Below are 14,408 nucleotides of genomic sequence, written 5' to 3' on the forward strand. Positions count from 1 at the left end.
TTAAGGCCTCAAACCTCCTTAAAATGGTAATGACCTCAGGCCAAATTGACAAGCCCCCTTTTACATCAAGCCCTGGTGGGAAATTACCATTCTTTAAGTCCTTCCCATTGACACTTCTTTGCTATCTGAAACTTCCCTTGTGGGTGAAATACAAGTGACTTAGAGGAAGAGACAGAGACCTACCAGTAATTCAAACTTTATGTTCTAACACTGTAACTTTGAATGGAGTCCCGCAGTGTGTCACATTTGTGACACTACTGAAGCCTTTGTCCCCACAGTCTCCGTTGGCAATGTTCCTTGTCCCTTAATGTTCCACTTTTTACTTGTACTTATATAAAGAAAAACTCCATTTTTGTCAAATAAACATATACTTAGTTCAGAAGGCTGAACAAAGTATAACAGGGACAAGAGAAAGCTCTCTCCGTTCTTTTCTTGATTTCTTACCCAGAAGCACTTGCCACTCTCTCACTGTACTCATTTGGAATTGATACAACAGACATTATCTATTGGCTTTCCAATGTGGAAGATGATCATTTGCTTCCTCTTGCTGCTTTCTCCCTCATAGATCCCTCCCATCTACCAATGTATAAAAATAGTAGTGTGTATTAGATCTTAGAAGTATTTATGTGATGCTTACACCATCAGTGCCATGTAGCTATGTGTTACATATCAAACCATAATGTTTTCTTGCCATCGTGATCAGTGAACACCTTTTCTTTTTTCATTTTATGTATAAAGAGACTAGTTTTGAACTCTGCTAGTTACCTAAATGCATTTATTCATGGCTCTATCCCAACACTGCTATATTCTTGCAAACACTATTCAAAATGATATCACTTGATTCTGTCTGCACAGGTGCCTTGGTATCTGACCATTTGGGATCTTTATTTGTCACCCTCCAAGGTTATCTTTGCTCTTGATCCATATTGGATCTTCTGCTCCTCTTTCAATCTTTCATTATCCTCTGTTAAGGAATTATTCAATGCAACTTGGAAAAATGACTTGGTAAATAAACATAGAATTTTCTTAAGGCCATTTCTAATAGATATAATAACCACAGCAATAAGGTGGGCGAGATTGGCATATCTCTGAAAGCAAGAAAATAATAGCTATTTCCTTTTAACTGAAACATTCACTATTGGAGGAAAGAGGCAGGCTCACAAGTCTCAAGAAGCAAACAAAATTTCTAAGTTTCAAGAAACTCCTGACACTAAGATTCACAAGCTCCACATTCTCCAGTTATATAAGCCACAATAATTTCTGGGGAGAGGAGACCCTCCAACCTGCTCAGCTCTTTACAAGTCATGCAAGGAGATCCACAGATACAGCATGCATGTCTGAGTCATCAGCTCATATAAAGCTGCCTTTGAGGTTTGTATTTTCCTATAAATAAACCTCCAACCATAATTCCATGAATAGTCTTGATACTCATGGATTCACTAAGATAAACTTGAGGATCGTTGTTGCTTTGGTCTGTCATAAGTGCTGTATTATAGTGATATATAAATATATATATATTTGTTTATGTTGGTACTGGAAAAGTTACACAACACAACTGTAGCAGGAGTCTTAGAAGTTCTTATTAATAAAAATAAACCTGGAGCCAGGTATTGGGGTGAATGCTGGAAAATCAGAGAAGCAGAACAGGCCACAGCTACCTCACTTTGCCAGCTTTTCAGATGGTCCTATTTCCTCAGACTGGAAGCTTCTCAGTCCTCATATGAATGGCTCTCAGCTGAACTGTTGCTCAAAAGCCTAAAAACTTAACCAGCCAAATGCTTAACCAGCCAAATGCTTCTAGTTTCTGGTCCGCACACCTTATATACCTTTCTGCTTTCTACCATCACTACCTGGGATTCTCACTTTCTGGGATTAAAGGCGTGAGTCACCACGCTTGGCTGTATCCTTGAACAGATGGATTTCTGCCTCTGGAAGGCTAGGATTAAAGGCATGTGCTACCACTGCCTATCCTTTATGTTTAATATTGTGGTTGTTCTCTTCTCTGACCCCAGATAAGTTTATTAGCATGCACAATATTTTGTGGAACACAATACCACCGCACACAACTGATAAACAGGAACCTACAAAACAAAAACTGAGTTAGGGAGATGTGGTTTCATGGTATCTTAATCATGGTATCTAAATTATTCAACTAAAGCTGATCCATAAGAAAGTAGACAATCTGCAGAGACAATTCTGATATGGCTACTTTCTTTCCATATGAAAGCAATGGTATGCCTCCTTGCTGTTGAGTTGTAGAAGTAGTTGCATGTGCTCCTTCTGATGTATGCAGCCAAATTCAATCCATCTGAGAAAGAAATGGGACCATCTTTCTCTCTTTGAATAGAGTAGAATGTCTTCTTGATGAGTAATATTCACATGAATAGATTGGTTGCTAAATGGACCATATACTAGGAGTATATGCTGCAGTCATTGATAGTAACATACATTTGGTAGGATGGAATGTAAGTTGTGTTATCAGTTTCATGGCCTTTGCTGTAGGCAATAAACCATGTAACTTATACTCAATTGTCTTTCCAGGAAGATCTCACCCAAGTAATCAAGGAATTACAACAGAAAAAAGAAATGTCTATTTCATTAGCCTTTGATTTGGGAGGAAAATGCAAAAAAAAAAAAAAAAAAAAGGGATTGGAGCATGTAAGTGTTTTTGTTTTTGTTTTAATGTATTTATTTATTTATTTATTTGGCTTGGTAGGATACAAGACAAAGACTTTTAAATTTAGTCTGTGCAAAATATGGAAAATATAACAATAATCTGATAAAGAAATAGAAGAGAATACTAGACTTGGGTGCAAACATTTCTTTGTCTCTTATTGATACCCCATTTAAGGTTAATTGACATTTTTCATGTATCTCTTCAGGATATGTTATGCAAGAGGTAGACAAGTGGGAGTGTATGACTAAGGAAAATCAAATGTAAAGTAACTGGGGGAAAAGCAAGCAAAATTAAACAAAACATGCCACAAAGAGGATTCTGTCTTACATAATTTTAAAAGAATTTTTTATGAGGATGTACATGGGTATATCACTATAAGGGAAAGAGGTGAATGAACAGATGTCAAGATAAACACCTTTCTTCTTCCTGCACCAATATACTTGGGATAAATGTGGGCATTATAGCACATGCCTCTAATGTTAATCTTGACATCTTTATCAAAGTCCTTAAAATCAAAAACAAATTGTAAATACTTTTGATGTATATATAGGAAGATAAGGAAGCCATTGCAGAATGAGTCTGATATAAAACTTTATATTTAAAATAGCACACAATTATCATTTGAAAAATTGATCAAGAGGCTGGTACATGTGGAAGAGATCATCCAACAAATTGGGACTAAAATTTATTTCTACTAAAATTTTGCTTTTGTCCCTGTTTTGGTTTCATTTGTTAATGGATGGTGATTGGAATATTTAAAATAAATAAACCTTTGCCTCCCCAAATTGTTTTTAGTCATGGTCATTATTATCAGAATAGAAAGCAAACTAGGGGAAACATTTACACTCTCTGTCTGAGTCATAGTTGACCTATGACCTTCAAAAATGATTTAGTAAGGAAGAATCCATCACACAATAAAGCCTTTGGATTTTGTGTTGATAGATAAAAACCTAGAATTTTATGAGATTTTCCAAGTGTATTGTCACATGTACCAATTCATATTTATACTCTAATTTCCTTTCAGATCATATAAATTTTTAGGCTTTTACAAAAGCACATTTAAGTTTCTGAAAAATCTAACCTCTCTGATTCATATTTATATTTTGTAAAGTATTTTACTACATAGGACTTGTGGTTACTATTGCTTTTCATATGGGTCTCATAATGATAACTGCTTTGAAGATTAGATATTTAATCTTAGAGAAATCTAGGAAAACACCCAAAGTTACACGAAAATGGCACAGTTCCAACACTGATCATGATATTTAGAATGGCTCTCATTCTCCCACACACACTACTAGGACCCTGCTTCTCAGAACTCATTGCTCCCTATGTCTCTTTTTCTGTAAGCCTTCATTGTTATCTTTGAAAGCAGATTCCAGAAAGAGAATCTTTCTCTGTAAACTTTATATCTGAAAATAATGAAGAATGCATGAAAACTTAATGAACACACCAAACATGGCATTATGTTGCTTTCTATGCCCCCCCCCACAAGGACAAGTGAAAGATGATTTTAAGATTTATAAAAGATGTACAAAAGAAGTGAATTTATCTAAGGCTGCTATTTTACTATTTTACTAAATTGAAAATAGCATATAAAAGAATTATCCAATATATCTATCCAACATTGATATATCTATTTCTTGTTTGTCTTTCAATTATGTACTTTTGGTAATAATTGTTGTTTTACTACTGCATTACAAAGGTAGAAACTGAATTGTGTCCATAATAGTCTCAAAAGGGAGCAAATTAAACCAAATCTTGTTTCTGTCATTGCCCTGGGGCAACATGAACTCATTCTGCCATTCTGGTTTGTCTCAGTAAGGATTTGGTAATGCTACAAAATAATGCAAGAAACAAAGAAACGGGACCATACTCAAATCCCACCTAAGGTGATCAAAGATGTTTCATTCTATTTTGACTGATTTCTCATCTGTTCATTTCCTCTATTTAATTGAAAGAAATTGGCAGGTGGCACTTAGTATCTAAACCAGTTAGAATCAATTCCAAATTTTGTATACCAAACTCAGGTAAGTACTGAAGCTAATAGTCTTGAAAAATTCTAATGAGCTGTACTTCTAATTAGGTTACCTGGATTATACTGTGCTCCTAAATCTGTGCCAAAGAAGACACTCAGAAGTATTTATGACTTTGTCTGGAAGATGCACAAAGGTTTTAATGTCTCAGTGGCATGAAAAGACAGAGAACCTCTTCAAGTAGTCAGTTTACCACTTGCTTGATGCTGTGTCCATGAGAGATAATAGCCAGGTGAAAGGAAACTAATTTGCATCATTCTTTGTACCATGGTCAAACTGACTTGTACCTAGGCTTATTTTTTGTAGAATGTCAATCTTAGATAATTGTGGAATAAAAAGCAAGAAAACTATGGTATCTTAAGGTGTTTGAACTATGTGAATTCTGAATAGAAATTCTAGAAAACCTGGAGTTTATGGACAGTTAGTGGGAGGCAAGTAGGGCCAAGGATCCTTTCTTTCAGACTTTATTTTCTAAAGTTGTGCATTTTGAGTGACACTTGGCTAAAAGGTCAACAGAAAGAAGTCTTATTTGCTTGGAAGTCAGTGAGAATGGATGGGAATGAGCCCCCACTTATTTTTCCAGACTCCTTAAGAATTATGCCACAATTCCTGCACTATTCCCTGAGATGATGGGTTAACCTGCAATCAATGCTTATGTATCCAGAGCAATAAGCTGACTCTGTGCAAGTCACCTCATTCCATCTTGTCTCAAGATTTCCCATCTGTAAAATGGAGGCAGTACTAGTGTCATAGGCCAATGTGTAAAACACTATTGACTGTCCAATGTTTTCAGTACTTTACTCATCTGAAGCTGCCTAAACTTAGAGCTTTAATGGGTGTCATCAGTGTTCTCCACAAATCCCTTTGACTTTTTCTGTTCAAACGCTAAGACCTGCTAAAGCAAGCACCAGCTCCACGCTGTTTGTTGATGACAAGTTGGCCCCCCAAAACTGAAAGGTCAGAAGTTCCTTAGTTTTAATGATCCTGGAACAAGTGCAAAGACAACAACAAAGAGAATGTTGCTAGTAAAAGTCCAGCTTCTCAGTGGAAGAATGCTGTCTCTGCAATGAATCTGGGTGTGTCCTGTACAATCTTTTGAAGATCCCAATAGAGTCCATGTCTAGCTGCTCTGGTGATGATAGGCTGGTTAACCAATCTGGCACTGGCATTGTTTTCTAGTTTGCTTTCCTCCATAGTTCACCTCACATGTACAATTTACTGAAATCACTTTTCAACTAAACTCCCTGTACCTAAGGCTTTTGCTCATCATCTGCTTCTTGGAAGATACAAACCCAGAAACCTTCCATGTTTTTGTGGAGTGCTATAATTGTCTGTGGAAATGGATGTACTACTTTCATTTTTTTAAAAGAATTTCATCAAGGGATGTAGAGATGTTAAGGGTGCTTATTGCTCTTGCAGATGATCTGAGTTTGATTTCTGGCAGCCACATGGCTGTTCACAAGAGCTGGTAACTGTTTTGTGTGAGTTGGTCAAAGAAAGAGGTCACTCCAAGATGAATTTTATTAGGTCTGTGTGGCAGCAGGAAGGTCCAACCTTTGGTGAACTGAACCTCAAACAGCCATACAAAGGCATATTTATTGATTGTTACAGAATTTTTTTTTTTGATAAACTATTTCCTCATGCCAAGATCCCTAATTTAATCTACATGTTTCTCTAAAGGAAAGGATCACATCCCTGCTACTTTAGTCCTTATTGATATACAATAAGGACTAAAGTAACAATAATCCAAGAACTTCAGGTGTGCCAGAAACAGCTTGTGACCAAAGTCATACAAAGGCTGTATCAGAAAAACAATTTGACAAATCACAATGATTTCTTAAAGGTCAAAGGACTTCTAGAAAACAATTATTCACTGCTGTGGATTGTTGTTCTGTATGTTGTGAATATGTGTTGCTTTGATTGGTTGATAAATAAAATGATGATTGGTCAGTAGCCAGGTAGGAAGTATAGGTGGGCACGCAGAAGAAGAGAATTCTAGGAAGAGGAAGGCTGAGTCAGGAGTCACCAGCCAGACATAGAGGAAACAAGATGACAAGGAAGAACTGAGAAAAGTTACCAAGCTACATGGCTAAACATAAATAAGAATTATTGGTTAATTTAAGTGTAAGAAGTAGTCAATAATAAGCCTGAGCTAATGGCTAAGCAGTTATAATTAATATAAGCTTCTGAGTGATATTTTATAAGCGGCTGTGGGATTGTGGGCTGGGCAGGACTGGAGGGCAAACTTTCTGGCTACAATTCACTTTAAGTTTTACCTAGATAGTGAACACAAGTATTCATTCTAATGCTTACCCTAGATACAATGAGTCTGCTAGATTCCTACAACATATAACTTCAAGTCTAAGGAGTTCCAACACCCTCTTCTCACCTATGAGGGCTTCTGCACATGTGTTATCTATATCTATATCTATCTATATCACAAAAAAATATTATTTGATGTCTTCAATAATGCCATCATCAATTCAGACACTCACTTCAGAATTTCCAAAAGGGCAGTGACTTTATGCTTCTTTATTTTAACTCACTGACTGAATTTTATGATGAAGTAGTTCTGTATTTGAAGTGCGAATGAAAATTCTTGGAAAGAAGCTGTGTCTGCTGACACTAATTTTCTGATTAGAATTTCAGTATTGTGGATAAACTGGGATCTTCCATAGTTCATATGTTTATGCCAGGTGCACATTTACTAAACACATGTACACAAAATGTAAGACTTACATGTTTGCCTGTACTTCAAACACAATGAAAAAGAAATGTATATTCATTAAAAATGAAAAAAAAAAAACATGATTTTTTTATGTCATGGTCCTGGCCATTTAAGATGCTAGGCACTTTAGCAGGCCAGCTCCCACAGCTCCACCTTCTGGCAGCTTGGTCTCTGGGGAGGAGAGTTAAGAGAGTTAAGAAGTTGTTCTGTGCTCTGGATTACTGCTCCTAGTTTATGTTCCTGTTCTAAACCTGGCATCTCCATACTTTATCACACATGCCATGCTGAACTAAATCACATACTGCAGAACTTACCACAGCCTCTTGAAAAGGTGCAAAAGTCAGAAACTTTCCTCTGCTCAGGAAGTTTCTCCTAAGGGCCTTGTCAATTTGTCCATGATCGCTATCTCTGTCATCTTTACTTTAAGCTATCTCTCTTAATGAAGCTCCTCTCCAGGCCATCAAGGGAGACCTCTCCTTATCTTTAAGGTCCTATTCATGTTGTTTCTGATGTAATATACTGTTCCTTTCAAAAGCTCCCACCCTAAGTCTTGATCTTGGCTCCCTGGGTCTCTAGGCCCTTTCTACTAATAAAGCTCACTTTTTATTCTTTTTCCTTTTTTTAAGCTTGAGCCATCTTTATCTATATTTCAAAAATAAACATGTTTTCCCTCATACCCCCAATACCATCCCCAATGTTGAATGCAAGCAAAAACAAATATGTGTTTCCCAACTTTTAAATCCAAACAACTTTTAAATCAAAAACAACACTCAGTATTTTGCTAGCTTGCCTAACTATCGAGCTAGGCACATTCTGTCCTTACAAAGCTAAAAGGTGATAGACACAGGCATACATTCTTAAGAATAACAATTTAAGCTCATTCTTAAAAGGGTAATTTTTTGGTCAGCTACTTTCTGGAACCTAAACACCTGTAGTCTTTCTCTTTTTCACCTAACTCTCAATGTGTGTTCAGAAAAGAACTGTTGCGACATTCTGCTCATCTTTAAATATTAAACAGGTGAAATCAAAGCATTGCTATTTTACAATATTTGAAAAATAGCAATAAAATTAATAATAAAGAAGAATGGTCTGTATTCCCACCTTTAGGAATGAAACAATTACTAATTTAATGTGTTTCCTTTGTATTTAGTATATAATTCATTCTACCATGTCGATTTAATGATGACATATATCCTTCTTCTTAAAACCCATGGGTGGGTACATGTCAGGAACTAAACAGCAGACATGTGTCATCACTCCCCTCCAGGACCTCACTGGTTACCCTCCCTGTCACTGCTGGGTTGCTTCTCTTTTTTTATTTCTATTTTCCTGCTTCAGTCTCCATATCTGTCTAAGCATCTAAGGATATTGTCCCTAAAGCAACTCTGTGCTTGAGTTTTTTGGTTGTTGTTATTTTTCTTTTTTTGAGACAGGGTTTCTCTGTGTAGCTTTGGAGCCTTTCCTGGAACAAAGTCTGTAGCCAATGCTAGCCTAGAACTCACAGAGTTCTACCTATCTCTGCCTCTCCAGTGCTGGGATTAAAGAAATGCATGCATTCCTCCTTCTGTTATTGAAACAATGTAATCCAAGAAACTGTAATTTCTCCAGGAAATTCTTGTTGAGACCAAAAAAAAAAAAAAAACCAAAAAACAGAAAACAACAACAACAACAAAAAAACTGAGGAAGACCTTGGGCCAAATTAAAGATAAATTTTTCTGGAGTAAATAAAAAAATTTAAGCTGCCAGGCAACTCTGCATAAAAGGCAGGGGAAAAAAGTCAATAATGAGTGGGGTTATACCTTGATCTGAGATTAATTAATTATGCATATCCCTTTATTTCTATTTAAATTTAAATATTTTTAGATTTATTATTTTTATTTTATGCATATGGATATGTTTGCATGCTTGTAGGTCTGTTTATCATTCTTGTCCAGTGCCTATGAAATCCAGAAGAAGGCATCAGACTCTCTGGAACTGGAGTTACAGACAGTTGTTAGCTACCATATGAGTGCTAAGAACTAAACCTATAGGATATCTATATCCTCTTTTTTCTTTTTCTCTTTTTTTTTCAAACAAGTCCTCTGCAAGAGCATCAAGTGCTCTTAAGTGTTGAGCCATCTCTCTAACTCCCTCACCCTCATGTTAGGACCCTAAAGACAAACTTGAGGGTTTTCTGAATCTCTTTATCCCTCTTATCAATGTGGCCATATTAAATAAATCTCCAATCTGATTTGCTATTAATTTGGCTATTTCCACTAGTTGATTGAGGACAGGTAGTTGTGTCTGGCTTGTAAGTTCAGCCACGGCATAGGCTCTGGTCCTTTCTCTGGAAACTCTTTCAGTGAGCCAGTTAGGAGAAAATATAGATTTTGAGGAGTGAGATTCTTAGTGCAAGCTGCTCCTGATTAGAGAAGAAAGAGTAAAGGATCCCACCAGCTGCTGGAATAACTTGATCCTGGGTACTTATTATCTTACTACTTAAATGAGCAACATTTCTCTTACCTCTGTTTGGTGTGGTAGCACAAGTGCCTATTGGGACATTGCTTTGGACTGTCTTTGTTAAGTTTATCCTTGATTGACAGTCCTCAAACTTTGCCTTCCTATTTGTTTGGGTGTTCTTTCAAGAAAATTGGACTTCTTATTGAATCATTGTTAGAAGCTACCACTTAGTAATAGTCTTTAGTTTTTAGAGTTCTTCTGAGAACTATTTGGGCTATTAAACAGTTTGGATGATAGGCATGTTCAAATTTGGAATTCTAATTATTTACTTGGCATCTACTATGTGAATGGGAAGGTTTTGAGAGTGTCTTAGTATTTGATTAAATTATATTGAGATAGAGAAAGAAGTGTTGAGGAGATCATTCTTTATGTTGTGTAGTGGTGTATGTAACCATGACAGATATTAAGTTTTTAATGATTAGTTTTCTTTCTTTCTTTCTTTCTTTCTTTCTTTCTTTCTTTCTTTCTTTCTTTCTTTCTTTCTTTCTTTCTTTCTTTCTTTCTTTCTTTCTTTCTTTCTTCCTCTCTCCCTCCCTCTCCCTTCCTTCTTTCCTTATTCCATTCATTCCTTTCTTCATTTCTTTCTTTTTTTCTATTTCTATCTTTTCTTTTTTACAAATTTAAGATGGATTATTAGACAGCTTGATGAAGGTAGTCCCTCCTGGAGCTCCTTAAAAGAGCTTAGTAGAAAAGATCAAATGGGCCCTAATTCTCATACTAATCTTAGTAGGACAGGAATAGACAGTGCACTTTTCATATGCACCTCAACTTTGATTGTTGGGAACAAAAAATTAGGAAACTCAATTCACAGATAGACTTAGAACTAGGCCACTTGGAGTATTCCATTTCCAAGCTGGAGAGTCAAGTTGACTCCATCTCAGAAGTAGTCTTACAGAACTGATGGAGGCTAGAGCTCTTTATGAAACAGGGAGGACTTTGAGTAGACTTCAAAGAAAGTCTTGTTCTTCCTATGTCAACCAATTAGTGGTAATGTGGTAATTAGGGGAAATTTTGCCATGGTCAGAGAAAACTTCAAAGAAAGGAAAGGAAGAAGAGATAGATAAGATAATTGATATCAGCTTCTGTTTACCTGATTCCCATGACTGATCACCTTACTGTTAGAATTAACCATCCATTGATTCTTATTCTCACTGGGCAATGATGGGACCCTGTATCCTCACCTGGATGTCCAACTAAGGTACTCATCTTTAGGATCAACTATATACCCCTAGAACAGGACAAGCCAACAATTTGACTCAGGCCCATAGAATCAGTAGGGAAGGTTACCCAGAAAGACAGTGCTGAAATTCTTCTTGTATTCTTCCTGGGGCCATTTTAGGTTTAACTAGAATTTGATCTCGTTAATGGAGAAACCCATGGAAAATTACCCAAATCTTTTCTAGGAACCCAAGATCAAGATGCTCCAGCTAACTTTTCATAGCTTCTGGTAAACTGCCTGCTTGTGGAAACTTCAACTCCAAGCTAACTACTTATCTTATCTTTTGTTAAACTGATTGCTTGTGCAAAACTTCTCCCTGCAGCTGCAGAGAAATATGTCAGAATGTGGTTTTGTCTGGTATAAGCCCCTTGCTCTAAATGAATGGGGCTGTACTTAGGTCTCAATACCCGAGTGACAGGAATTAAGACTTTTAATTGGCAATAAAATTGTGTCTGAATGGTCATCTCTGGTTGGCTTACCTTAACAGTCCCTGTGGTAATCTTTACTTTGTCTATATTTTGTTTCATGTGTTTGTAAAAGATTTATTTTATTTATGTGTGTGTGTGTGTGTGTGTGTGTGTGTGTGTGTGTGTGTGTGTGTGTGTAAATGTCCACAGAGGCCAAAGAAGGGAGTAGTTAGATCTCTGGGATCTAATGTTACAGGTGATTTTAAGAAGTATAAAGTATTTACTGGGAATCAAACCCAGGTCCTCTAGAAAAGCAGTAATCCCCCTAATATATATTTTTATAGACACTAGGAAGTCAATCTTCTTCCATGACATAGAAATTATAACTTAAAAGTTTGAGTTTTTATATTAAAAGGAAACTGATAAGCTATATAATGAAATAAAACTTACCATATGTGTTAAATTGTGCTAAGCCTGTATCTTAAAAAATATTCATTCTCAATAATCAACTAATTGTATTTTGTATACATTATTGTGTTCAAATAAAAGGAAAGTCCTTTATTATAAGTTGGAGAACAGAAGCATTATCATCTGACTTTGACAGTTGAGGGAATCCTTCAAACTGAGAAGTCATCCTCAAGCCAATAAAAAATGTAACAGGGTTTGTATTAGGGTTTTTCTTTTGGGGTATTTCTTTTCTCCCCCACCTGACTGTTCTGCAAGATGTTTGACTCTTGTAATTTTTATATCCTTCTCTACAAAATTGTGCAATCATCATCTTACAATATCTTTGTGAGAGAAATATGTTGTACTCATGAAATTAGAGACCATAGCATGTTCTTTGCCATTAGTACAGCTCCAGATAAAAACTAGTACAAGGACATGAAAGCTGAAGAGCTTGCTTTCATTCAGAAGGTAGTCTAACAATGCCTCTTCCTGGAATAATGGGACATAGACTATTCTTCTTCACAAAAACTAATGATGCTCTAGGTGCTTTTTATCTAAATTAAAGAAAAGGATGGTTTCCTTAGACTTGTTATCTTGAATCTCTGTCATTTCTACTCAGAGATATAAAAGTTTTCTTTCTTATTTTCTGCTCACAAGTCTTCTTTTTGGAATGCTTTCCAAACTGAAAGGTGAGAGAACAGTGGCAGCGTGTGTTGGAGCCTAGCTGCTAGAAGCTGTGCCAGAGAGACCTCAAGCAACAGGGAAGGTGACTGTCTGTTTTCAAGTGTAAGTTCCTGTTTCAAAGAAGTCAATTATTAGGAGTTTTTGGCTTCCAGGTTCCCCTTCTGCATTGTGGATGGTCTTTTTCTCTGTGTCTGCTGGACAATAAATGTTTCCTTATTGCCAAGAAAGGCCTTTCTTCAATTGCTGATTTTATCTGCTCCTGTTGGCTGTGTTTAAGATTTCTCAGCTGCTACCAGTCAAGATCAAGAGGTTTTTTTTCTTCCTTTTAATATTTTAGCTGACAGAGAAGACAAACCTGAGCAAGGCTCCTAATGGTAACTTTTTGGGGACCTCATCTTCTGACAACCAATGGCTCATCAATGTAAGAGTAAACCATCAAAATCCTGAAAGGATAGGAAGGTGTGATCTTTCAGCTGACAACATCCTTCCCATGTTGCCATGGAATATGGCTGGTAGTTTTCTTTTCATTTCTCTAACAAGGAAGGTCCCCTCAGACACCTTTGTCTGTGTGTTCTAGGAGGCAGTTAAACTCTTTGGTGACTAGAAACTAAACAGATACTGAAACTGCACTATTAGCCTAAGGCCTGGCTTCATAGTGGTGTTACCTTATTCTGGTCAGGGGGAACCTGACCTGGGTGCCTGAATTTAGGACGGACATTTTTATGGAGATTCAGAATGTTACTCTCTACCTGGAGACAGCCAAACCTTTGTTTATTTATTTTTTATTTGTATTTTTAAACACCATTGTTTCCCATCCTTCCCTTGTTTCTTCCAAAGGAGAGTAACACAGGCTAACTAGAGTTTTGAATTAAAATTAGATGTTTAATTTCTTCTCTCTCCCTTTCTGAAGCTATTTGACAGAGAAATCACACTGATTATAGCTACTCTGACAGCTACCTATGGTCTTTGCTTCCTTGAGCTGAGACCATGTAATTCCTTCCTCTATCTCCTTATTTTGCTATATGGGGCTATCTGCTGAGCCATGGGTATGATCTCCATCTTTATCCATGCTAATATAACTAAGGCATATTTTAAGAGAAAAGGGCGTTATGGTCCACTTTTAATCTGTAAAGCATGTGGATTTCACATGGACTTGTTCCTGGTAGTGGGTGGGCTCCACTTGCCATTAAGTTGAGCTCACCTTGAGCAGAAAGCAAACCTGTGGCTTCCCACCATCTTGGCTGGTGACCTCATTAATATGGAATTGGCTATGTGACTTAGATGCCATCTTTGCTAATGTTATCATGAAGAAGGAAAATACAATGTGACTTCACTATGATCTTGATTAATATAACCACAATGTATAACCCCAAATGGTGGCACCCATAAAACTTCCTGGTCCCATTGGGAGGTCACCTTATATCTTTTAATATTAGTATAGTGAAGTAGCACCAAACCTCCCAAGTGGTTTATTTTACTTCATTTCTTTTTTAGTGCTCTGCTTTGTTTTAATTTTATACATTGTTTTACATGACATATTTACTTGTTTCTAAAGGAGACCTAAGAGTTTTCACAGCCACATACTCTCAACACTGGCCACCTGCAAAGGAAACTAACACTTTGAGATTTGTAGTGGTACTGGGTTGAATATCAGTAAATCACAGACCCCAACAGGTACTCAAGGGCCAGTTTCCAGGCAAGCTTCTGTCAG

Source organism: Peromyscus maniculatus, chromosome 2 (assembly GCF_049852395.1).
Source record: "Peromyscus maniculatus bairdii isolate BWxNUB_F1_BW_parent chromosome 2, HU_Pman_BW_mat_3.1, whole genome shotgun sequence".
Lineage (NCBI taxonomy): Eukaryota > Metazoa > Chordata > Mammalia > Rodentia > Cricetidae > Peromyscus > Peromyscus maniculatus.